We start from the raw sequence: 24,764 nt of genomic DNA, 5'->3' as shown, positions 1-24,764 counted from the left end.
CTGAGATAGACATCTCTGTGCACAAAATTTACTGGACTGCTCTTGGGACTGACACTTCCAGGGGAAGAGAAAGAGGCATGATGGGCCCAAGAAGGTAGCCTGTAATATATATAGTCACAACAAGACTTCAGCCAACTCCTGGGATTGGGTTAGGGAAAGAGGCCCACCTTTATACTGGATATGAGATGGCTGTAGGAAGGGACTCCACTCTAGGAAAGGAGGCTGACTACGCCTGAGGGAAATTCCCAGAGAAAGTTGAAAGCTGATGGCTGTCAGCAAGTAAAATTTCTAGCTTCCAGGAGAATAGGATCCTTGGTCATGGAGAGACAATCTAAGCAGTGTGGCACTGGATCCAGAAGTCATGGAGGATAGATGTCATTCTTGGGTAAGGTTCTCGCTGCGAATGTGAGGTGACTGACAGTTGAGATAACCTTTGGTTGCTACCCCAACCCCCACATAGATATTCCTGTACCCCATACTTGTCTGCCATTCCATCTGCTATTATCTTGGCAGAGGGATGAAACAGCAGAATACAGAGAACACAAAGATCAATTCTTTGCTTTTGAGTTTCAAAAGGTTTGGCCTTGGCAAAGACAACATATCTGAAAGAAAGCAGGCTGTGTAAGAAGAGAAGGTTTCTCAACTTTTCCCAGACTAGATAAAGATTTCATGGGCTTTGGCAAGGAAAAGCAGGAAGAAAAATAGAGACCTTGGAGGACTGTGAATTCCTGGGGTGGAACTCGGGAGCTCAGAGCACAGGAATGAAAGAGACCACACTGTCCCTGACCTCAAGGAATTTACAGACTAGCAGAGAAGATACATTCAACAAATAAACGCCATAAAGCAAATTGACTATTATGATAGAACATACAGGAAGGGAATTGAACTAGGCATAAACGTCTGGGAATGCTTTGCTAAAAAAGAGATTTAGTTGGGAATTTGTAGCATAAGTAGATGCTGTCTAAATGGAGAGTAGAGAGAAAAAGTGTTTCAGGGAATAGGAGCACATGTAGAAAATTGTGAAGGAAGAGCATGTGGCATGTTTTAGAAGTCAAGAGAAGTCCAAGATGATTATTGGAATGGAGAAAGAAGAGGAACAGTAGGAAAGGTAGGCAAATTCATTAGGAATTTAGTGCTGTAATCGATAGGGAAGGGATAGTGGTCAGAACTCCAGATGAGCCCTGGGAATGTATGGAATCAAATAGATTGGAGAGGTAGCACTGATGAGACTTGGTGATTGATTGCTGTGGGAATGAGAAAGAGCTTGTGGCAAATATGAAAGATCTAGTAGGATTGTCAGGAAATATCAAGTACCTGGTTTAGGATGATGACCAAGAACTTTACAGTAACACAAATTCTCTGGGAATATACTGTAAATAATAGCTCTGTATTCATACATACCTATAAATCAGGTTATTTCAGAAGACCTCTCTGCCTTTGGTCTTTCCACTCCTATGGAGTTATTTATGCATCTTCATAGACCTAGAGAGAAAAACCATGACTATGAGTTTATTTAGGGATTCCATTCATGTGCAGTGACTTCCTAGAAGGAAGGGATTTGCTAAAGGGAGGTGGAAATAGGAGACTAGAGGGGAGGAAAGGTTTGGGGGGTCCTAAGGAAGTTTACTTTTTTGGCAGCTCAAGGTTATACTTTCTGGTGAGCTTCACTTATTGATTGACTCGTTCAAACTCTTTTACTGAGTACTTATTATATTAAAGGCACATTGCATGCAAGACCTTGTGAAAGATCTAAGGATGACTAGCAATTAGAGGGCACAGACTCCCTTGGTAGCTCTTTCAAGTCTGCCTTGGAATCGCTAGTCCTAAAGGATCACCCTTAGTGTTGGACTGAAAGTAGGGAACTCTTCAAATCATTCAATATACCTTCCTTCTCTCATTTGGGAGATCTCTTGATCTCCTCCAAGTGCGAATCTTCCTGCTTCTCGTGGAGATTAAGCTCTTTATCAGCTATTTCAACTCTTTTCTGCTCCAAGTCCTCAAACAATGCTACTCGGGGCTCCTTTTGATTTTTCTGACCTTTAGCCTGATAATATTAATGCCATTAGCTAACATGGCCATTTCCTATTCTGTCTTACCCCTGTACATCATCATGAGTGTATCTCAAGCAAGAACACCCTTGTTGCTTCAGACCTTCAGAACCCTTGACTCAGGCCTCCCCCTGCCTTTTTCAGCAAGCCCATGGTAGCCTATAGACAGCCATTAAAGCACGTGCTCATGAATTTGGACATTGCTTGTTTTCTCCTTCCTTCTCTCAATGGCACAACTTCTGGTCACTCCTGTTCCATTCCCTACTCTTTCCTGCTTTCCTTCAGTGTCCCCTCTTTCTCCTCTACTTTTCTTACTGGGTAAGTCATTAAGGGAAGCAGAGATCTGTAGTAATGAGAGCTGGGCAGGAGTTGAATACTCTTTCCAACTTTCCACTGGAAATACTTTAGATCATAGACTACTGAGATACATAGAATTGTATTAAAATAATAAAATATTGCAATTAGCTTGGTTGGCCATTCCCTAGGTATATAACTTTAGGTGAGTTATCTCTCTAGGCTTCAGTTTCTTGTATGTATAATGAAACTAGTATGTGATTGATGAGTCAAGATGGATTTATTAGGAAGCCTATGAAGCTTAGCTAAAGCTGCACAGATACCTTTCCAGAACCTTGTAAAAGGCCATGGTAATTTTGTATTATTTTCTTAAAGATCCATCCTTCCCCAAACCCTATCAACTTCAAGTCCCATTGAACCTAGCTCTGCTTCTACTGGTAGGGTTTTGTAAGAATGAAATAGACAATGTATAGGAAACACTTAGCACAAGCCCTTGAAGCTATTGCTGTCACCATTATCATTATTAATACTACTATATTACTTATCTATACAAAGGATTGTAAAAGCTCAATCAAAATTAAAAATCAACACCTGAAACTGATGTAACATTGTGTGTCAACTATATTCAAATGAAAAAACTTAAACTACTTAGTGTCAAACTTTAAAAGCTATAAGAACAAATGAAAAACATACATTTTCCAGTTTTTATAAGGCTTTATTGTAGTATATAGTAACAATATTTTTCAAACATTTAAAATTTAATTTTAATTATAAAAGGTAGTGTATGATTGTTCTAAAAATCCAAACAGTATAGTTAAATAAAAATCTTCAGTTAAAAATAAAAATCTCCTTTCTATTTCTCCCTTCCAGGCTATTGTTCCTCCCTCCCCAGAAACATTCTCCTCCTAGTGTAATCAGAAAATAAGACTTTGATGTATGTTTTTCTGAATCTTAAAATGTACTTTCCATTTAAATGTAAAAATTCCTGGGGCACCTGGGTAGCTCAGTTGGTTAAGCATCTGACTTGGGCTCAGGTCATCATCTCGTGGTTCATGAGTTCAAGCTCCTTGTAAGGCTCTGTGCTGATGGCTTGGAGCCTGGAACCTGCTTCGAATTCTGTCTCCCTCTTTCTGCCCCTCCCCCGCTCATGCTCTGGCTCTCTCCCTCTCTCTGTCTCAAAAGTAAATAAACTTAAAAAAATTTTAATGTAAAAATTCCTATCTCACAAACAATACAAAAGTAATTTTTTGTTTTTTTTTAAAGTCCCCCCTTCTGTTGAAAACTGGCACAGAAAAGCCATACCAAATAGGTAACTAAAGAGAACACACACACACACACACACACACTCTCATAGTCCTAGCAGTTTTCACAAATCAAAATACCCAGAATCTGAGGAAACCAGGACTGTCTTCTTACGGGTTTTGCCAATTCATGAAAGACCATTATTCTAAGTGTTATCAGAGAACACGTGCTAAATGACAATGCACACATTACCTCGGTGTCAACCTGTGCTGAAGACCAGTGCTTGAGCCTCGTTCTACACAGGTCAGGGTGTGAAAGGCAACGGAAAGTAACCCCAGATAAGGCAAGGCAGGTGGTATCGGCTTTGTGTCTCTTTTATCTTTCTGCTTCTTAGTTGTAAATATTATGCATTAAGCTCCTGTATTGAGGAAGAAATAAAAATTAGTGTTGCTTCTGTATGCATTTTTTTAAAAATTGAAGAGTATGCCAACCATAGAGACTGACACATTAGCTATTAGAAAATTCCTTCAAATATGTGTACATGTACTATAAAAATGTGCATTATGGAAACTGTAAAGACCTCTTCATAAATTTTTTAAGTACTTTTTTGCTACTACTATAAATACCCCTTTGGAATTATTTCCAGTGCTTGGTGGAACATTCAGCCTGCAAAACACATTCACCTGAGAAAGAGTTAAATAGATAACATGTTTAAAAATCTCATAATGTAAAGGAGAGATGGAAAAAATCCCCAAATATTATTTATTCAAGACCTTTGTGTCATATTATTCCAAAAAATAATTATTTTTCAGAGAGAACATAGATGGTTGTTCTTATAATTTAATTCTTAAGGAGTTTTCATAAATACTTTTAAAATGAACATGTTTTATGTGCTTTCTAGTTTAACCTATTAAGTGCAATTTAAAATTAAAGAACAGCTACAGTTCATAGTGAAATCATTAACATTGGATTTACACAGAATTTTTCATGTCTATTATTTATAAAATGTATATATTTATAGCTTAGTGTAATAAATGTGAATAAATTAAACTATACATACTATTTTCTCTAATTTATGAACTTGATTTGTTTGTTTTACTATTACCTACATAAATAAACGAGTTTAATTTAAATATTAAGTTGTAAGGGAAATATATGTCAGGTCAGGTAACAAAGAACCTAAATTGAATAATTTAATTCCAGACCATCTTAAGACGTATACAAATTCCATGGTAAAAATATGGTTGGCTTGTTTTGCTTTGAATATATTGTAGCACAAAATCTATTTTTTTCTTAAGCAATTATATGCTTAGTAGATTTCTCTCTCGCACATGCACACACATACATTTTACTGGTTATTTCTTTTTTCTGCCAGTTTGGTTTGTACTCACAAACCATAGCTAAAGTGGAACTTGCAAGTTGAAGTCCAACCGGTACCAGAATTTGATTGCAAGCAATGAAAAGAAACTCTGCCTAATTAAACAGAGAAGAAATTTGTTGGAAGAATACAGGTTAGCTCACAGAATCAAAAGGAAAGCTGCTGAGCAGCCCCAGGAACAGCAGACCTAGAGCAGTTCTAGGGATTAGGTAAAAAGGATCAGTGGACAATGTCTGCGGGAAGCTCACTGGAATGAATCTACACCCTGTCTCAGCAACATTCTGCTCAGGATCCAGATTCCCAGAATGAGAGTTCACAAGGCCACACCTTGACTGGGACATTCTGAACATCTTCATTGAAATTATGACGAAGAAGGAGTTGGAAAGACATAGATCTCCAGAGGTAAATCAAGGCATGGTTACCAAAAACAGGAAAAGATTCTGGGAGTTGAGAGTAGTACATGTTCTTAGATTCTGAAATATAACATACTGTAACTACCATAACATTTATTTGTAATTGCTATCTATGGCTTTGATCATTAATAGTTAGAACACGTGGGAGGATATTGTAGCCAGCAAGGCTTTTGCTAAGAATAATAAATAAGGGAGTGCCTGGGTGGCTCAGTCAGTTAAGTGTCGGACTCCTGGTTTCAGTTTAGGTCATGATCTCACAGTTTGTGAGTTCGAGCCCTGTGTCAGGCTCTGCACTACAGCGTGGAGCTTGCTTGGGATTCCCTCTCTCCCCACCTTTCTCTGCCCGTCCCCTGCTCACAGACTCTCCCAAAATAAATAAATAAACTTAAAAAAATAATGAACAAGAAAAACAAGGACATTTCTTTTTTTAAAAAAGTTTATTTATTTTAAAGTTTATTTTGAGAGAGAGGGAGGGCATTTGTGAACACAAGCAGGGGAGGGACAGAGAGAGAAGGAGACAGAGAATCCCAAGCAGGCTCCTTGCTGTAAGTGGGGAGACCAATGCAGGGCTCAAACTCACAAACTATGAGATCATGACCTGAGACAAAAATCAAGAGTCAGTTGCTCAACTGACTAAGCCACCCAGGTGCCCCTGTTTATTTGTTTTTGAGAGAGAGAGAGAGAGAGAGAGAGAGAGAGAGAGAGAGAGAGAGAGAATCCCAAGCAGGTTCCACACTGTCAATGTGAAGCCCAATTTGAGGCTCAAGGCTCAGTCTCAAGACTGTGAGATCATGACCTTAGCCAAAAGCAAGAGTCGGATGCTTAGCTGACTGAGCCACCCAGGCATTCCAAGGACATTTTTTATTTATCCTATCTCCCTCTTCCTTCCACTTGTTACTACTAAGCTTTCAATGGAATATGCAAACCTTAAATGAAAACTTTCTCTGCACTTGGATATGTACAGGCAACAAGCCAGGAAACCTAAATCACATTCCCAGTTGTTTCTCTAATATGCTAAGAGATCTTGGCTAATTGAACCTTTTTTAAGGTTTAGTTTCTTCATTTGAAAAGTGAAGGTGTTAGAATACAATTTTAGCTATAGCATTCATTTCTGTGGTTAGACAACAGCAGGTAGAGCTCTTTGCTATTGGTTTCTGCCACCCTTTCCCAGGGTCAGGCCATTCAACAGAGGACCCATGGGCCCATGTGCTTACATTCCTGGATGGTGACTAGTGGAAGGAGAATGTCCAGCCCCTGCTGAGGAGTTGGGATGAGTCCATTCATTTGTCCATGTACTCATTCAATCAATCATTAGCCAGGCCTACAGTGTGCCAAACCTTAGGGGATGAAGGTGAGAGCCACTACCCTCAAGAAGTTCAGAGATATTGGTTCACAGTAATTCCTAAGTAAGAAACAAGATCTCGTGAATTTGAACAAACCTGAAGAAAAAGAGGAAGAGTCATATACAGATCACCCTAACCTCCAGTGCTAACTGTAGTGACTGGGTATACATAAAGGCTTATGGGAGCAAGGAAGAAAGCACCCTGTCCACTACAGAACAGGGTTAGAGGGCCAGGGATGGTTTTGAGGGGATTTAAAAAATAAATAGGAGTTTGGTTCATTCTTTCAACAGTTATTGGGCACCTTTGTGAAGACATGTGCACAGCAATGGAAAATGGCCATAAAATGAAAGATAGATAGTCTAGGAGATGAGAGGGAGGGAGGAAGGAGAGAGGAAAGAAAAGATGTTGTAGACAGAAAAGTAAAGAAACAACACACCTGCAGTTTTCACTACATGAAAACAGAATAATATTAATGGCTAACGCTTCGTGCTTGCTCTTTGCTAAGCACAGTTTCAATTGCTTTCCACGTACAGATTTATTTTGGGGACAGGCACTGCTATTATTCCTCTTTTACAGTTAAGAAAAAGATAGAGAGTTTATTTAGGCAACTTGCCCAGGGAAATGTGGAGAGGATGAGGTAGGTTTGGGATTTGAACTCAGACAAGTCAGACTCTGGAGTCTGGGCATTTAACCACCATGCTATACCACCTCTGCACATACATAACAGCTGAACTCTCATCCAATGTAAATTTAGTAGGGTTGGTCTATTTTAGACCAATTCAAAATACAGAGCCAGTTTAAAAGAATAAATTAGTACCCACAGCTATAAATATTCTTCTTAAAATTACACTATCATTTCCTTTATATAGCTTCTTTTTTTTTTTTAACCTTCGCTAAACCTCCCCCAAATTCAGCCTTTATGACTGAATCTTTGGCCAAAAATTAACGCTTAACTAGAGCAGGAGAAATTCTGATCCACTTGGGTCTTCCTAGGTCAGAAAAAGAAAACGTTTGAAAATTGAAAAGTGTGGTTATTTTGTTGTATGAAGATTAGTAGCTCTGACTCATAATAAATAAGTGAAAAATGAGGTCTTATGAATTTGAAGAAAACCTGATGGACAATATGTTAACGTTTTTTGTAAGACAATCTTGTCACATTCCTCCCCCTCATATTTAAGTAGTAATATCATTAAGAGTTATAAAATTTCTTATTTGATTATAGGGTTTTTTGTTTTCTTAGTACCACTCATTTTTATAACTATGAATTTATATAACGACATTATCTGGAGATACAAAGTCATGCAACTAATTTTGGTCTCGTTGTTGTTGCTGTTGTTGGGCTTTAACTGGTAACTGAAAGAATTTAGGGACTAAAATATTACAAAATAAACAACATGACATACCCAGTCTCATAATATAGCTTCACAGCACAAACATATTTGAGGGTTGATGTAAAAGATAACTTTTTTGTCACTATAGAATTATCTTTCATTAAATAATGAGAATCTTAAGTCTAAAGCCTGAACTTTTTCTCTCAGAATTCTCTCTAAACCCTCAAACCCATGGACACCTTTCCTTCTTCTGAACTTCCGTGACATTCACTCCCTCTTGTATCATTGGTCCTTATCACGCCCTGCCTGAAGCATAAGTAGTTGTTGTTTATGTATATACTATTATTATCTTGCTGGAGTATAAGTTCTCCAAGATGGGGACGGTGATTACATTCCTCTGTATCCTCTAATACAAACTACCACACGGTAGACCCTCAGTAAATATGTATGAATGAGATATTTGATCAACTACATACCACACTGGGTAATTCAAGCTAAAAACTTTCATTAGAGAACATTATTTAAACAGTCTGTCAGGGCGTCTGGGTGGCTCAGTCGGTTAAGTGTCCGACTTTGGCTCAGGTCATGATCTCATAGTTTGTAGATTCGAGCCCGGTGTCGAGTTCTATGCTAACAGCTCAGAGCCTGGAACATGCTTCCATTTCTGTGTCTCCCTCTGTCTCTGCCCCTCCCCCCCAATAAATAAACATTAAAAAAATTTTAAACAGTCTGTCAGTCTACATTGAATCAAATGGGTGATTTCAAAGTTCCATTTCATATTAACTGGTCACACGCAAATAAATGATTAAATGCATCGGAAGAGTCAGATTTAAATCAAACAATTGTTTTAACTGTAGAAACAGTGTTGACACATATAGGCCATGTCTTCTATTTTATTTACATATTTTTCCTCAGTATCTAGTACATTCCCAAGAAAAGCCCAATAAATGCTGGGTGATGTTGAATGTATATCTATATGACTACAGCTTTGCAAATGTTGTTTTAACATTTATATTATGCTTATTGCTAAGCATATTATATGCATATGCTTATTGCTAATTTATATTGCTTCCATAAATGTATTTTGATAGGTTTCTATATCTGTTTTTAATACTGAATTTTTAATAAATGATTTGAAGTCAGGAAAGAATCAGTTGTCCCCAGCTAATGTAAGAAAGTAAAAACAAAATATCTGTTTTCTGATAAGTAAGCCACACATTTTTTGTAAGTTTGTTTGTTTGTTTAGAGAGGGAGAGAGAATCCCAAGCAGGCTCTGTGCTGTCACTGCAGAGCCCGAAGTGGGGCTTAATCCCACAACCGTGAGATCATGACCAGAGCCAAAATCTAGAGTCAGACGCTTTACCGACTGAGCCACCCAGGTGCCCAGCCACACTTTCAATATGCCATTATCCTCCACTTCTCTTTCTTTTGGGACTTTCTCCTGGTGTTTAGAGAGTCATATGAATATGGCTGGTGGATCTAAACGCTAAGGCTTGCCAATTATACAATGGTTAACAATTTGAAATTTTCTCTGGCATCTGGAATTAAAAGAGAAACTCCAAATAGCATTTCCATACCAATTTCATACCACTTCCATATTAACAGTTTCCCAGACTCACCTTTCACAAGTGACAAACACACGGGCCTTGATAGAGAGTTTTCACTCTCTGGGACTTGGCCAAGCAATGAATGCCTGTGGTAGACAGGAACATTGGGTGGATTTTATCTGGTAAGCATATTTCAAATACATAATTTACGTCACAATTTCCTTGGAAGTTTTGTAACATTATGATAAAACAAACTCATGCATGGAGAGACAATTGTCTTTTTACATATGGCAGCTCTCTGTCTAGCTCCAACTATTCCATTTGCATATAGTAAAAAACCACAGTGAAGACTGAGCATGTTGAGCAGTGTTTTAGTAAGACCTTGACCTAACAGATCCTAGTTTCACAGTCAAGCAGAGCCAGCCTTAGTCAAAGACAGGAATTGTATCGGGCATCATGGTCAGTTGGGGCTCAACACTTGGAGCCCTCTCTTGAACGCAACTAGTTCTGTTGAGAGAAGGACAATGATTAACATTCCCAAATCAAAGACATTTTAAGTGTCTAGCAGTTGGCTGGGTTTAAGTCACAAGTTACTGCACAGCTATAAATTAAGCCCCAGCCACACCAACATGGGTGCACCAGGCTAGTATTTTCCAAATTTACTGATGACAAAACACTGTCAAAATTTTAGTACTCATGTGTGTTTGGATAAAGGTACACAGTAAAGAAATGATATCATATACACCTTAAATTTACACAATGTTTTATATGTCAATTATATCTCAGTGAAAATTAAAAAATTTGAAGCAGAAATGACCTCACAAAGGAATGGAATTCTGCAAGAAATGATTAAAATTTGATCTGTGACTTTAAAAAACTATAGTTAGACTCTAATTAAACAATAATAAGAAATTAGAAAAATTAAAATATGTCAATTGTGAAGGTAAAAAGAACAATATATAAAGTTAAACGTACATTTTATAATTTTGTTAGAAAACCTGTCATACAAAACCCCCCAACATTTTAAATTAGCAAACTGATTTCTTTTTACATTGCCAAGTACTTATTCAATATTAGAAATAATATTCTCGATTCATACTTCAAATATATTTCAAAACTTTGTTTTTATGGTATGCAGTTTGAAAAATAAAAATCATTTACACAGCTCTATTGAAGAGAAGAGAAGAATATGAGCATTATTTTTTAACAGTTATGCATCTTGAATTAAGCTGCTTTGCATCTCCAGTCCAGATATCATTTTAGAACTCCAGATCCAAACAGTCAATTGCTTCTCCAGGACACCATTTGGATTTCTCATGGCAATCCCCTTTTAGCAAGCCTCTTTTGGCATCCCATATCCACTCTTATATCCTCTAGTACAATTTGCACATGGTAGGCCCTCAATAAATATGCTCTGAGACTTGACCAACTAGGTACCACCCTGGACAGTTCAGACTAAAAAAATGCCATTTTCCCCTCTGTTCTTCCTCTGTTCTCCCATACCTCTCCCATTATTGTGCATTTGTTTTAAAGGTCTATTGACTTATCTGTTCCTACTGGATTGTTAGCAAGGACCTCTTAATTACCTATCGAAGAACCTGGCACCATAAGTGCCATAAATACGAGCCAAATAACATATGATTCATCAGAATCCCTGAATCTGTTTTCTCCCCTTATTCTTGTAAAGACTTTCTTTCCTCAAATGGAAGCTTTGAGAAAATTTCCCATGAATTAATTATCCTGATTTCACTTAGTTTTATGACTTAACCTTCTCATATTTCTCTACCCTAACAAGATGATTCTTAATTTTAATTCAAGACTCTTTCTGTGGGACTAGGAGCCACACTCTGTTGAGGATCTTTAGTGAATCGACTATTACATATTCAGTCTTTTTCACCATATGTTTAATTAAGGAACATATCAGATAGGGATGCCTGGGTGGGTCAGTTGGTTAAGTGGCCAACTTCAGCTCAGGCAATGATCTCGTGGTTCATGGTTCATGAGTTTGAGCCTGTTGGGCTCTGTGTTGACAGCTCAGAGCCTGGAGCCTGCTTCGGATTCTGTGTCTCCCTCTCTCTCTGCCGCTCCCTGCCTCACGCTCTGTCTCTCAAAAAATGAATAAATGTTTTAAAAAACATAAAAAAAAAGAACATATCAGATAGCCCTAGGCCCTGTGTCATTCCTGAAGAATGTGTCTCCACGTTGCTTCCCCATGTAGGGAGGTTTTACTCAGACCTGGTCCTTTGCTGCTTTTTGGCTCTCCTCCTACAACTTCTCAGCTACATCTGCATGCAGCTCTTGATTTCTGGTCTCTTTTCCCTGATACCATGTAATTGGCTTGAACTTGGCTTCTTGTCTATACCCTTGCCTCCTGGCCCACAGCTGAGATGTACCCGCTGCTTGTATGGTCCCAATTCCATCATGCTCAAGGCAATATGTGCAGCTGCCATTATCATTGCCTGCAGTGAGTGCTCTCACTTTCCAACATTGCTTCCCATCAACTGACCCATTTGATCTTCATAGATGCCAGGGAAGGGAAGGCATTCATCATTGCAAAAGCTTTTCTATTTTTAAGGGGGTTGCAAACTTAATAACTATTTTTCTCATAACTGATTTTTTATTTCTCACCTACTAGATAGTGAGTGTGTTTTAAATTTACAGAGTCACTATAACTGAGTTTCTGGTGGTTTAATCAGTCTCTTTTGGGCATGCCAGTCTCTTTTAGGCAAATGCTAATTATATAAGATTTTCTCTTCCTCCCCTTACTCAACTCTAAGATACTGTCATGATGTCATGTGAGGGGGTGGAGGTAGGGAGAGTAGTGGTGAAAACGGGTTTTGGATTCAGATAGTGACCTCTGAATCAGTAGACCCTCACTGATCTCTGCAGTTGAGTGCCTGATCTGGTCCCTGGAAATTGCAACTGCTGGTTGCTGACAGACCCATCTGCCTTGTGTGTCATTGTGTAGGCACCCATCACTGGATCTTGCCCCTGGATCTTGTTAGTTTACTGGGTTTTTCTAGATGTTTGCTTTCCTCACCAGGACACACAGAAACTTCTGGATCCCTTGCTTACTGCACACAGGCCAGGCAAGTCAACAGATCAGACTTTTTGGTGTAGACAAATTCTTTCCACCAAATGCCATTGCTGGGTACCACACCACCTCTTCTCCCAAGGCTCACCAGAGGGAGCAAAGCAAAGGCCTTCTGCCTTCAGGATTCCCCAACATATTTAAGGCATTACCCTTTTGGAAAGGCTTCTGCCTAGGTCTTACTTTCTATCCCTGTCTCTCTTCTCTTTGCTGCAAATCTCCCCTAAGCCAAAAGAGATAGCCTGACCTCTCCTTTCCTTCTTTATGATATTCCCCAAGTTACAAGGTCCTCCCTCAGGCCTTATCTTGAATTCTGTCTATCCCTGTCACTTTATAACTTCCATAGACAAAGTCAACATGGAGCTAAAAAAATATAGAAAAGCGTATAGTCTTTTGACAAAGACCAAATTTCAGGATTATTTTTTTGCTGCAAACTTAAAACCTCTACTTTGGATATTAAAGGCTGAATATTGAAACTCTCTTTATTTTTGCATTCCAGCTATAATATAATCCTAATGCCTTGGGCAGAATGAGCAAAGGTCACACATTAAGAAACGCAAAGGAGAAAAACTCATTAATATATATCAAAACATTCCCATTACAGTATTGATTCAGAGAAAATATATTAACTATAGCAAATTCCACTAATTTGGACTGAATGGTGAGGTCAGTCTGAATTTGCAAAATGTATAAGTTATTAACTATTAATAAAATAAGGAAAAGTAATATTAGAGTATGTAGAAAAAAATACTATTAAAGATAAGAAAAGCACAGCTATCACTGAACATTTGGAAGGGCTGGGCTCTAGGTATTTTTCTGTGTGTATGCATACATTATACATGTATGTCAATACATCTAGATATGGATTTATTTTATACATACATGTAGTGTATGTATGAAGTTCTATACAAATATGAGCCAATTTATCTTAATAACTGATTTTACAGAGAAAGAAACAACACAGAAAAATATACTTGCCTGATAGTTGGTAACCTGTTTTGCTAGGTTTGCCTGGCTTTGGAATCTTAATGGATAACTTTCATAAACCTATTTTTTAAAAATGAATTCTATGAAGATACAACAAATGAAAAAATGTAAGTAATATACTTGTAGAGAAATGACGATTCTTGAAAATGTTTTATGGTGACACATGGTAGCTCCACTTGTGATGAGCACATCATAATGTAGAGAGAAGTTGGATCACCATGTTGTACACTAGAAATTAATGTAACATTGTGTTTCAACTATACTCAAAAATTTTTTTGATGTTTTATTTTTGTATTATTAAATTAAAATGTTTCTATTGTTTATTTTCTTAACAAACACTTCACAAATGTTACGAGGAAATTTTAGTGACTGGTTTACCTAGCTATTCAGAAAGTTCACATTAAACAGATTCACCTTAACGAATTTTTGTTGTATGATTTCCACAGAATTAACATAATCTTTCTTTATGACATTTGCCATTTTATCCACTTTCTCTAGCTACCTTATAATTATACATATCAAAATATTTAGTCAATTCATTAAAAAAAAAAGAGTCAAAGATCACAGACACTTAACATCACTTAACCAAATAGATACTTGAACTAACTGAATTGGTAAAATATAGAAAAATTCAAATTCTCATACCCTAGATTTAATAGTAAGATATAAAAACCAAAATATATGTGTAAATTACTTGCTTGAAAAAAAGACTTACTGTTCAATATAGGCAGAAATTTTAGACTAAAAGTGACTTTTGGATCACCTAGGTGGCTTAGTTGGTTAAGCATCTGACCCTTGATTTCAGCTCAGGTCATGATCCCAGGGTTGTGGGATCAAGTCCCGCATTGGGCTTCACACTGAGCATGAAGCCTGCTTGAGATTCTCTCTCTCTGTCTCTGTCTCTCTCTCCCTCTCTCCCTCTCTCTCTCTCTCTCTCTCCCTCTACCCTTCTCCCCTGCTCATTCTCTCTATATATATAATAAAAATTTAAAGATAAAAAAACCCTAAAAGTGATTTTTGAAAATTGGAAGGCAGCTATGCTCACCACTATGCTACCAACACCCACCGACTTTTGAAAATTGGAACTTTAAAAAATAAAAATTTTACCACAAACTATAACAAAATAATTAAATTTTTTTGAAATAGACAAAATGTCGGTAAAAGAATGATTAAAAATATTTTATTAAACTTAGTGCCCAGATCTTGGTTTCTAATACCATTCTCTAATAAAAGAAACCAGGGATCTTTAGAGAAATGCTTGTTCTAGGATGAGAGCAGGGAACATGCAAGATGAACCTGGGGTATCTTACATGCCAGAAAATAGGAAATTACTTAAAAAAACAACTTACACACATTCACAATGGTGGGGTATGACAATGGGACACAGGAGCCAACTGAAAGAGCTCCTAATGGCCAAATGTGGAGCAATTTGAGCAACAAAATAAAGTAGTATAGGATTGTATCCAAAGTATAAAATAAATATCCATGAATCATACCAGTATAAATAAATAAATAAATAATAAAGGAGTAGAAAAAATTGCCCATGCAGAAGAATTCGGAATAATGTATGTACTATTCCACCTATAGGAGATGGAACATAATTTCCTACTTCACGAGCAGGGGCTTCACATAGAGCTATCCTTCCAAAGGATACTGCGGGGAAAGAAGAGACTGCATGGAAAGAGGAGAAAAAGAGTAGTTGTATATTGGAAAAGCCTGACAAATACTACCTCAATTGGGTTATCAAGGTTAATATCAACAATGATAAATTATCTGTATAGTATGTACCTTTGATGTGATAGGGTGAAAATGACACTTTACCTATGTGGTCTTCCTCCCTAAAGCCCTTAATCTCAGATCAGTCGTGAGAAAGACACCAAACAAATCCAAATGGGGGACATTCTGCAAAATAACTCACCAGTACTCCTCAAAACTATAAAGGTCATCAAAAACAAGGAAACTCTGAGAAATTGTCATAGCCAAGAGGAGTCTGAGGAGATAATGACAACTAAATGCAATCTAGTATCCTGGATGAGATCCTGGAATAGAAAAAGAACATCAGGTAAGAACTAAGAGCATCTAAATAAAGTATGGATATTAGTGGTGTATTAATGGTGTATCCATATTTGCTTATTAATTGTAACAAATGAATCATCTTAATTTAAGATATTAATGAGGGGTGCCTGGGCGGCTCAGTCGGTTAAGCGTCCGACTCTTGATTTCTGTTCAGGTCATGATCTCATGGTTTGTGGGTTCGAGCCCCACATCAGACTCTGCGCTGACCCTGCAGAGCCTGCTTGGTATTCGCTCTCTCCCCTCTCTCTTTGCCCCCTACCCCGCTTGCTCTCTCTCTCTCTCTCTCTCTCTCAAAATAAATAAACTTAAAAAAAAAACTGAAAAAAAGATATTAATGATAGGAGGGATGGGTGAAATAGGTGATGGGGATTAAAGAGTGCACTTACCATGATGAGCACTGAGTAACCTATGGAATTGTTGAATCACTATGTTGTACACTTAAAACTAATATCACAGTGTATGTTAACTATACTGGAATAAAAAACAACAACAAAGAAGATATTAATAATAGGGGAAACTGGGTGTTAAGTCTGTTCAATCTTCACATTTTTCTGTAAATCAAACTCTTATGCAAAATGTTTATTTTTTTTAATGTTTATTTATTTTTGAGAGAGAGAGAGAGAGAGAGAGAGAGAGAGGAGGGGCAGAGAGAGAGGGAGGCGCAGAATCTGAAGCAGGCTCCAGGCTCTGAGCTGTCAGCACAGAGACTGATGTGGGGCTGGAACTCATGAACCATGAGGTCATGACCTGAGCTGAAGTCGGTAGCTCAACCGACTGAGCCACCCAGGTGCCCCTGAAAAATGTGCATTTTAAAAAAGAAGCTACACATGGAAATAGAGAACAGCACAGTTCTATACTTATATTCAGGAAACACATAAGACTGAAAAACATTGAACTATATTATAGGATGCACTCAGTAAAATCTAATCTGTAGAAAAGACCACAGGACAAATGACTCAATTTATTTAACAAATAAATAAATTGCAAGGAGGAAAATAGAGAAAGCTGAAGTATAAATTGAATTAAGACACAGCCAATCACAATGGGTGGATTTATTTGAAAACTTATTGAAACAAACTGCAAAAAAATGACATTACAAAACAGTTGGAATATTGAGCACACACTGAATATTTGATGATATTAAGGAATTACTGCTAATTTTATTTTGAGTGTGATTATGCTACCGTGGTTATTTTCTCAATATCTTTATGTTTAGAGATACATATTGAAACACTTGAGAATTAAATTATATAAACTCTGATATTCACACCAAAATAATATGGGATAACGGACTGTTGGGTAGGGGGTCCAGGTGAAGCAATATTGACCATGAATTGTTAATTGTTGAAGTTAGGTTAGGTATATGGGAATTCCTTATATTATCCCATATGCTTGTGTACATGTTTAAAATTTTCTGTAATAAAAAGTGAAATGAAACAAAAACTACAAAGTGAAAATAACTGTCTAATAAGCCTTACTGTATAGTACTCTATTTCTAAATAGTAAAGTGTTTTCCACCTACACATCACCAATTCTCAAAATAGCAGCTTCAAGATAGAAAGCGACATTTAAGCTGTGTCTACAGGAAGCCAAAAACCTACTGGTTGATTTGATTAATTCAGACAAAGAGCTAGTCAGTTTTGCAGAGGGGGAAAAAAATCAAACTGTTCATTTCATTGAGTTTACTGAATAACGCCTTGAATAGTGCTATGTACATAATAAGTGATTAATATTTGCTGGTCAATAAATCAGTGAATTTAACATTTGTTCTGGCACCTTAATGGAGACACAATTTGGCTGTGAACAGTAATTGTAAGAGAACTTGGAAACAAAGGTAAAAGGCTAGCTCTAGGCAAAACTATGGAGAGTGCAACATTTATTTATAGAATACTCATGTGCAAAGGACATCAGTGCAAGCACACAACCAAAGTTCATGACAAGAACAAGAACCAGCTTATAAAATTATCATTAGATTAAGTTTTGATTAAATTCTACCAGAAGTTGTTACAATGTATATTTGTGCTAAATGGTATTTCAATGACTTATATACTATATATGCTTTTTAAGCATCATGTGAGGACCCTAATGTATGACCCTTTAAAATTTACAAAGCACTTTCATATTGTGGTATATCATGTTACCTTTTGTGAATCAGACAAAAAATAGGTAACATTATCTCTGTTTTTCAGGTGAAGGATAGGCTCTGGGAGACTCCCAGCATTGTCAGTGCCAGAAGCAGAGGAATGGGGACTGGAACCCAGGTGTCCTGGCACCAAGTCCAGTGCTCCTTGTTATACTTAGCCATCTCTCAAGGGGAAATACATAATATACTCCTGGTGCTTCTACTTGGATTATATTGGAAAGAAAGTTGGCATGAATAAATATCTCTAATTTACGAACACAAATAACCTCCTTTTTTGCCAATCTCTACTATTTAAATAGTGTCAGTATACTAGTGGTTCTTCTTAATAACTGTCTATTATAAATAGTCAATATTCTGGGCAACGTAATGCTCGATTAATATTACATTCTGTTTTCTCAGTGATGCACAGTTGAAATCCAGAAACTAAGCTCTGTGAGGATGGTAAACATTCTTCTCAACATTAAATCCTTTGATGTTGAAAAAGAATATGCATTAAAGTATCCTAAAATATTATATAATAACTTTATAATATCAGTTAACACAAAGCTCATCATTCTGGTCCATTATTTGGCAAATGGCTTTATTCTTTCATAGTTTCTTCTTACCTGAGGACTTCTGTTCCTCCTCAGTAGATGTAGTCCACTTACCTATCATGACTTTACTGCTGCTTGATTTCACTTTCTAGCCTATTTTATGTGCGAGGAAAATCATTCATAATAGCTTGTGTGTGACTGTGTTTCACCTCTAGTCAATGACCATTTCTATTCAAACTATTTTAAACGATGTTTTGGAATCGGTCCATCCCTTGCCTTTGCATATATTCTATATCTTTTTCTAACTTTCCCAAATGACTCACTTTTTGCTTTTGTTTTTAATTAGAGGTTCTTCTTATGGTTTCTTCCTGAGTATCCCCTTTGGAGCTAGGCAGATATTGTTTTGCACAGCAGAATGTCCAGCTGAGAACAAAAATACAGACCTGTGTTTTTTGCAACAATGTTTAAGTGGGTTTAATCAGAATGCAGTTTTACAGTTCAAATATATCCATATTTCAAAGACCACAGAACTTAACATTAGATGCTCTCTTTTTCAGCAATGTGAACAAACCAAACTGTCAAACACTGAACCCGTGGAAAATGAATGTACTTCCAAAATCATTTCCCTGATCCACTGCAAACAGCTTGATCACATTGGAGAATGTGACCCATGCAGTTGCTGAAGCGTGTTTTCCCACTATACCTCATGCAGAAAAATCAAACTAAGAGTAATCTTGAAATGTCACTTCACAAACAAACTGAAGAAACTGGAAGAGATAAACTAGGATTTCCCCTGGTGGGCCATGCAGAGTGGCAGTGGGTACCTGGGAGAGCCCTAGAAACTTGGGGGGAGGGTCAAAGACCAGGACCTGGTGCTGAGCTTCAGGGAATGAATCTTCCTAGAGCATTCCCACTGGTGAATCAGGATACCATCTGCATATGTCATCAAGTGGCTCGCTTCCCGCCTTTGCCAAATATATTAGATTTTTATTGTTGCAGTAACAAATCGCCATACGCTGAGTGGATTAAAGCATCACAAATTTATTTTTACAGTTCTGGAGGTCAAAAGTCCAGTAAGGATCTCACTAGATTAACATAGATGTGTCAGCAGAGTTGTGTCTGCTTTTGGAGGTTAGCATAGCAGGTGGAGTCTCTCTCATCACAAGTTTCACTGACTCTTTTGTCACCATACCTTTTTCTCTGACCACCTTTGGAAAAGGTCTCTGCTTTTAAGGATTCGTGTGATTAGATGGGGCCCACCTGGCTATTTCAGGATAATTTCCCCATCTCAAGGTCTATAACCTTAATCATAGCTGCAAAGTACCCTTGTTATGTAAGGTAACATTCACAGATTTGGGGGGACAGGAAATAGGTTTTTTAGGGGGTCATTATCCTGCCTAGCACATCAAGTGAAGAAAGAGTAGGATAATCTTTATCTTTCTGGCCTCCGCCTTCCTGATCTTAACCCGCGCTGACTGGATCTGGGCCATACATTCCAACATATTCTAACACTACCCCCTTCGTATTGCTTAGTTTTATTTAGCTCACTGGCTTGAAAACCATATCATCTATGATTTCCCTTATTATCCTCAACCATATCTAGGATGTGGAAAATGTATAAGAAATAATGTGCTTTTTGTGTTAACTGTAAAAATATGTGTTAATTCTCAGTAACAATCTTGCATCTACACATCAGTTGTCTCTTGGGGTAGGGGCCTAAATTTTTTTCCAAAATGAAACATACGCATTAAAACAGCAGTCTGAGATGGTCATAATATACTTAACAATGGCAACCAATTTGGATTCTTTGAATAAATAAAACTGTGAATAGATGGGTTTCTTTAGATGAGGACCTTTAGAGAACTCCCACCTTCCTTTTAGTCTGTGCCCTGTGTAGCGTCAGGAGGACAGAAGATTATTGTATTGTGTTCTTAGGACCAAATGAATAAACATCATTTGCCTATTAAAAATTACGGTATTTTATTTTTAAAGAACTGTGCTGGGGGCGCCTCGCTGGCTTAGTCAGAACAGCATTGATTCTTGATGCCGGGGTCGTAAATTCAAGCCTCATGTTGGATATAGAGATAAATAAATGAATAAATAAAAACTTAATAAAATTGTTTAAAATTTTTCAGTTTTTCTGTGCTGACAGCTCAGAGCCTGAAGCCTGCTTCAGATTCTAGGTCTCTGTCTCTCTCTTCCCCTCCCCCACTCATGCTCTTTTTTCTCTCTCAAAAATAAATAAAAACAAAAAATAAAATAAAACAAAATTCAGCTTAAAAAAAGAACTATGCTAATACAAGTTTTGAAGTAGAGGATATGTATCTTGGTTACAATTTTACCGATGAATGATATTAAGTTTTTTTACATTATGTAAATTGAAGACAAAATTGAATTTACCTTGATGTTAATTAAGCTTAAGCTTCAAGTCCCCTAATTTTGTATTAGTAGTATTTGATCATAGTTTTCTAAAGACTATCAAAAATGCATAGGTTTAGGACCCCATAAAACTTGGGTCCACCACTGACTAGAGCACTTTCCTGTTTGAATTGCCTAAATGTTTAATAATAATATTTCTTTAAAATAAATATATTTGGTTATATTATTTTGCTATTTTCTATATCTTAGGTGCGATAGACTATTTGTTCACAATTGTTTATTCCTCTCCACTTTTCCATATTTCCTTTAAAAAATTTTTTTAAGTTTATTTATTTTTGAGAGAGAGAGAAGGGGGGAAGAGAACATGAGTGAGGGAGGGGCAGAGAGAGAGGGAGACACAGAATCTGAAGCAGGCTCCAGGCTCTGAGCTGTCAGCACAGAGACAGACAGGAGCCTAGAACCCACGAGCGATGAGATCATGACCTAAGCCAGACACTTAACTGACTGAGCCACCCAGGCTCCCCACCATATTTCCTCTTAATACAACATATTTCCTCACCCTACTGACTTCGGATTTGCTTGGCCAATGGAATGTGGGCAGATGAGTATGCTGTGTCCCAGCAGAACAATGTCCTTGTGTAATTTGGCTCTGTCTCTTAGCTTCTGCTCTCTACTATGAGTATTACCTGGGTCCCAGAACGAGAAGACATGTAGAACCCAGACAAACTCAGCACAAGCCCTGTGAATCTTTAGCCTTCATGTAATGTGAAAGAAAAATAAATATTTGTGGGTGCACTGAGATTTGGCCATTGTTTGTTATTGTAGCAAAGGCCAAGAGTGATTGTCATTCTGTTTACTCTTTTATTTCACAGTAAGGAATCTGTTCATCTATCTGTCATCTATCTATCTATCTATCTATCCATCCACTCTAGTATTTTCCTGGATTTGCAGTATACATATTACACTCTTTGGTTGCCTGTAACTAGCATACTTATTGATGGTTGCCAAGGACTGAGTCATTAAACACATGCCTTTTCTTCCCTGGAGAGTCCTGTGTGTGTGTGTGTGTGTGTGTGTGTGTGTGTGTGTATTTCCTTTCCTTCTTTTTCTTCTTCTTCTTCTTTTTTTTTTTTTAAAGAAAATTGGCAGGTACACAGGGAAGGAAGCTTGTATCATTGGGGACTTCAGATCCCAGGACTGTGCAACATGCTCACCATTTTCTGAAAATGCAAAATCCATCTCTGTATGTTTTCTTGAAGTTATTTCATAAAATATGTGATTTTTTTCTAATTATTTTTAATTAGGCCCCTATAGAATTAGTGCAAATTTCCCCTACTTGTTTATCTGAAAACCTATTATGTGAAGTGAGGTTACGTCCCCTGATGGGTACTATTTACATTTTAAAGCATCTAAGGGGTCTCTTTTGTGGATGCTCTCCAGTGTAGCCAAATTAATGTCATTTCAATTTTTTGTATTTCCACATTATTTACCCAATTAGTAATAACAGATGTTATTTGTGTGTAAGTTCATTAAATACATTATTTCCTTAAACATACAAGGTTATCAGGAAATCTATCCTTTCCCTGAAAAGTGTTACGATTCTAAACCATCAACTTTTTTGACTATGTATATAATGAGATATCTTAATATGTATCTGTTGAAAAACTCACTCTTGGTAGAAAAATGACCTGTTTTTGAAAAGCAGTATGATATTCTCTTTATTTTACAATTGCTTTGATGGGCCTGACTGAATGTGTACTCCATGGCCCTGTTTCAAAACACTCCTAAATTTGAATTGTGAAAAAAAATCTTTATGTGAAAAAAATTTTTTAGAAATAACCACTCACAGTTATGTAAAATCTTAAAGCTATTTAATATATCTTAAATTTAAGCAAAAGGAACAAAAAGTTAATGTTCAATAAATTATGTTAAAAAATAACCCAGGGTATAGAGAATGCTAGAATTATCTTTATACCTTTTTGTATATGTGTGTGAGTTCAAATGTATTCTTACTCTAAAATAAAAATGCCCAAGAAAGATTTAAAGGGAGGTTATATCATAAATTATAGTAGGTATTCAACAAATGTTGAGAGAATAAGTTGGACTGAGCTAGAAAAATGTATCTTTTTTTTCAGGGGATAAGAAAATGGAAAAAGGCACTTTTGGAACATTGCAATATCTAAATTTAGGTTGCATTGATACATACTCAGAATTGATTGTGGAAAGAGCACCTCTAATGGCTTGACTATATTTTTCTTGTATTAGACTAAATGTTCTTTTAGCAAAAAAGTTTTATTTCTTTAGGTCAAGACTAGTGTGTACGTAGCCATCTGTGAACTCTGTTGTCTGAGACTGACTTTTCCATTAGTGAAGACAGAGCCATAAAACTGACCAGGCATGAGGCAGATCCTATCAGCACTGGATCCAAGCATGAAGGAGCTGCGGCATGAATCTTAGCTCTTCAAGTGCCAGGACCCTTTGGTCAAATACTCATTTTTTCTAAATTTCAGTGTCTTCACTTGTAAATGAGAAATACAATGCTCCATCATACAATTGCTATAAAATTTAAGATTCTGGAAGTAAAGTGTAGTAGTGGGCTAAATGGTGGTCCCCCAATAAAGATACTCATGTCATAATCCCTGGAGTCTGTGAGTGTTACCTTATTTTATAAAAAGTCTTAGATATTTAAGTTAAGCATCTTGACATGAGGAATCATCTTGGCTTGGCCAGCTGGGCCCTAAATCCAAAGACAAATGTCCTTATAAGAGTGAAACAGAGGGACATAAGATAGAAGAGGAGAAGGCTATTGAAGGCAGAGATTGGAGGAAAGTCGATACAAGTCAAGGAATACCTACAGACATCAAAAGCTGGAGGAGGCAAAGAATGTATTATCCCTTAGAGCCTTTGAGGGAATACAGCCTCTCTAAACGGTGGCATCTTGATTTCAGATGTCTGACTTTTGGAAGTGTGAGAGAATGAATTTTTGTTTTAAGCTACTCAGTTTGTAGTGATTTGTTACAGTAGCCATAAGAGACTAATACATAAAGTTTGTGGTTTATAATAGGTTTTTGAATAAATATAAAATTTGTCCTTTTATTCCAAACCCATCATCACTAGAGGGTACATTTTATTTATTTATTTATTTATTTATTTATTTAAATTTTTATTTTTGAGAGAGAGAGAGAGACAGGGAGACAGAGTATGAGCAGGCAAGGGGTAGAGGGAGAGGGAGACACAGAATCCAAAGCAGGCTCCAGGCTCCAAGCTGTCAACGCAGGGCTTGAACTCACAAACTGTGAGATCATGACCTGAGCCAAAGTCTGACACTTAACCAACTGAGCCACCCAGGCAACCCTAGAGAGTACATTTTAAAAAGGTACCCAACATTCAAATGGTTCACATTTAGGGACTTTGAAGTTATCCACGTAATCAAATCACTGAATGTGAGTTTCTACATTTCTATGGTCCTTAATGGTTAACGGAACAAATACAGGGTAGCCCTTGGAGTCTGGAAGCATCAACACAAAAGTAGTCCAGTGTATGTCAGTGGAAGAGATACTGACATTAAGAGCTAGAAAATTAATTTAGGAAATAGTCTCAAGCCAAGCAATATCTCTAGCATTTTTCTCCCCTGCCCATTAAATGCCAGTAGTACCCTCCCAATCATTTGACAGCCCCGAATCTCCCACCTTTCTAATTGCCCCCCAGCTATGATACACGCCTCATTTGGCCCACAGGTCTGCACTAGGTTCGCACTGTCCAATCTAGGTCAGGCCTCTCAGGCTTGCTTTATATGTCTTCAGAAAAATGACTCTCAGCCTTGCCATCTGTCCCCCCAAAACTTTGTCTAAACTAGCCCCATAGTTGCTTCCTACTTTGTACATCCTAAAGTAGGCTACCCCTTCCCATCCTGGCCCCACAAAACTCACTCTTCAGTACTGGCTGCCCAGCAGCCCAGC

General features: G+C 37.3%; 1 long non-coding RNA gene across 4 annotated transcripts in view; it reads left to right on the top strand.

The window, feature by feature from the left end:
• Window positions 1–23,451, top strand: part of LOC113598793 (uncharacterized) — a 37,086-nt gene extending 13,635 nt beyond the window's left edge. For 2 of the 4 annotated variants that reach the window (XR_003419514.2, XR_008298514.1), the window contains exons 2-4: window positions 4,960–5,364; window positions 15,519–15,736; window positions 18,984–23,451. This is a non-coding gene — a long non-coding RNA (uncharacterized LOC113598793). Of the gene's footprint in view, window positions 1–16; window positions 1,109–4,959; window positions 5,365–15,261; window positions 15,423–15,518; window positions 15,737–18,983 lie in introns of those variants that run through there. The other 2 variants (XR_008298513.1, XR_008298512.1) reach the window with 2 other exon arrangements.
• Window positions 23,452–24,764: the final 1,313 nt, after the last annotated feature.

The sequence above is a fragment of the Acinonyx jubatus genome, chromosome B2, assembly GCF_027475565.1.
Source record: "Acinonyx jubatus isolate Ajub_Pintada_27869175 chromosome B2, VMU_Ajub_asm_v1.0, whole genome shotgun sequence".
In the NCBI taxonomy this organism is placed as follows: domain Eukaryota; kingdom Metazoa; phylum Chordata; class Mammalia; order Carnivora; family Felidae; genus Acinonyx; species Acinonyx jubatus.
This window is presented reverse-complemented; position numbering and strand designations above follow the sequence as displayed.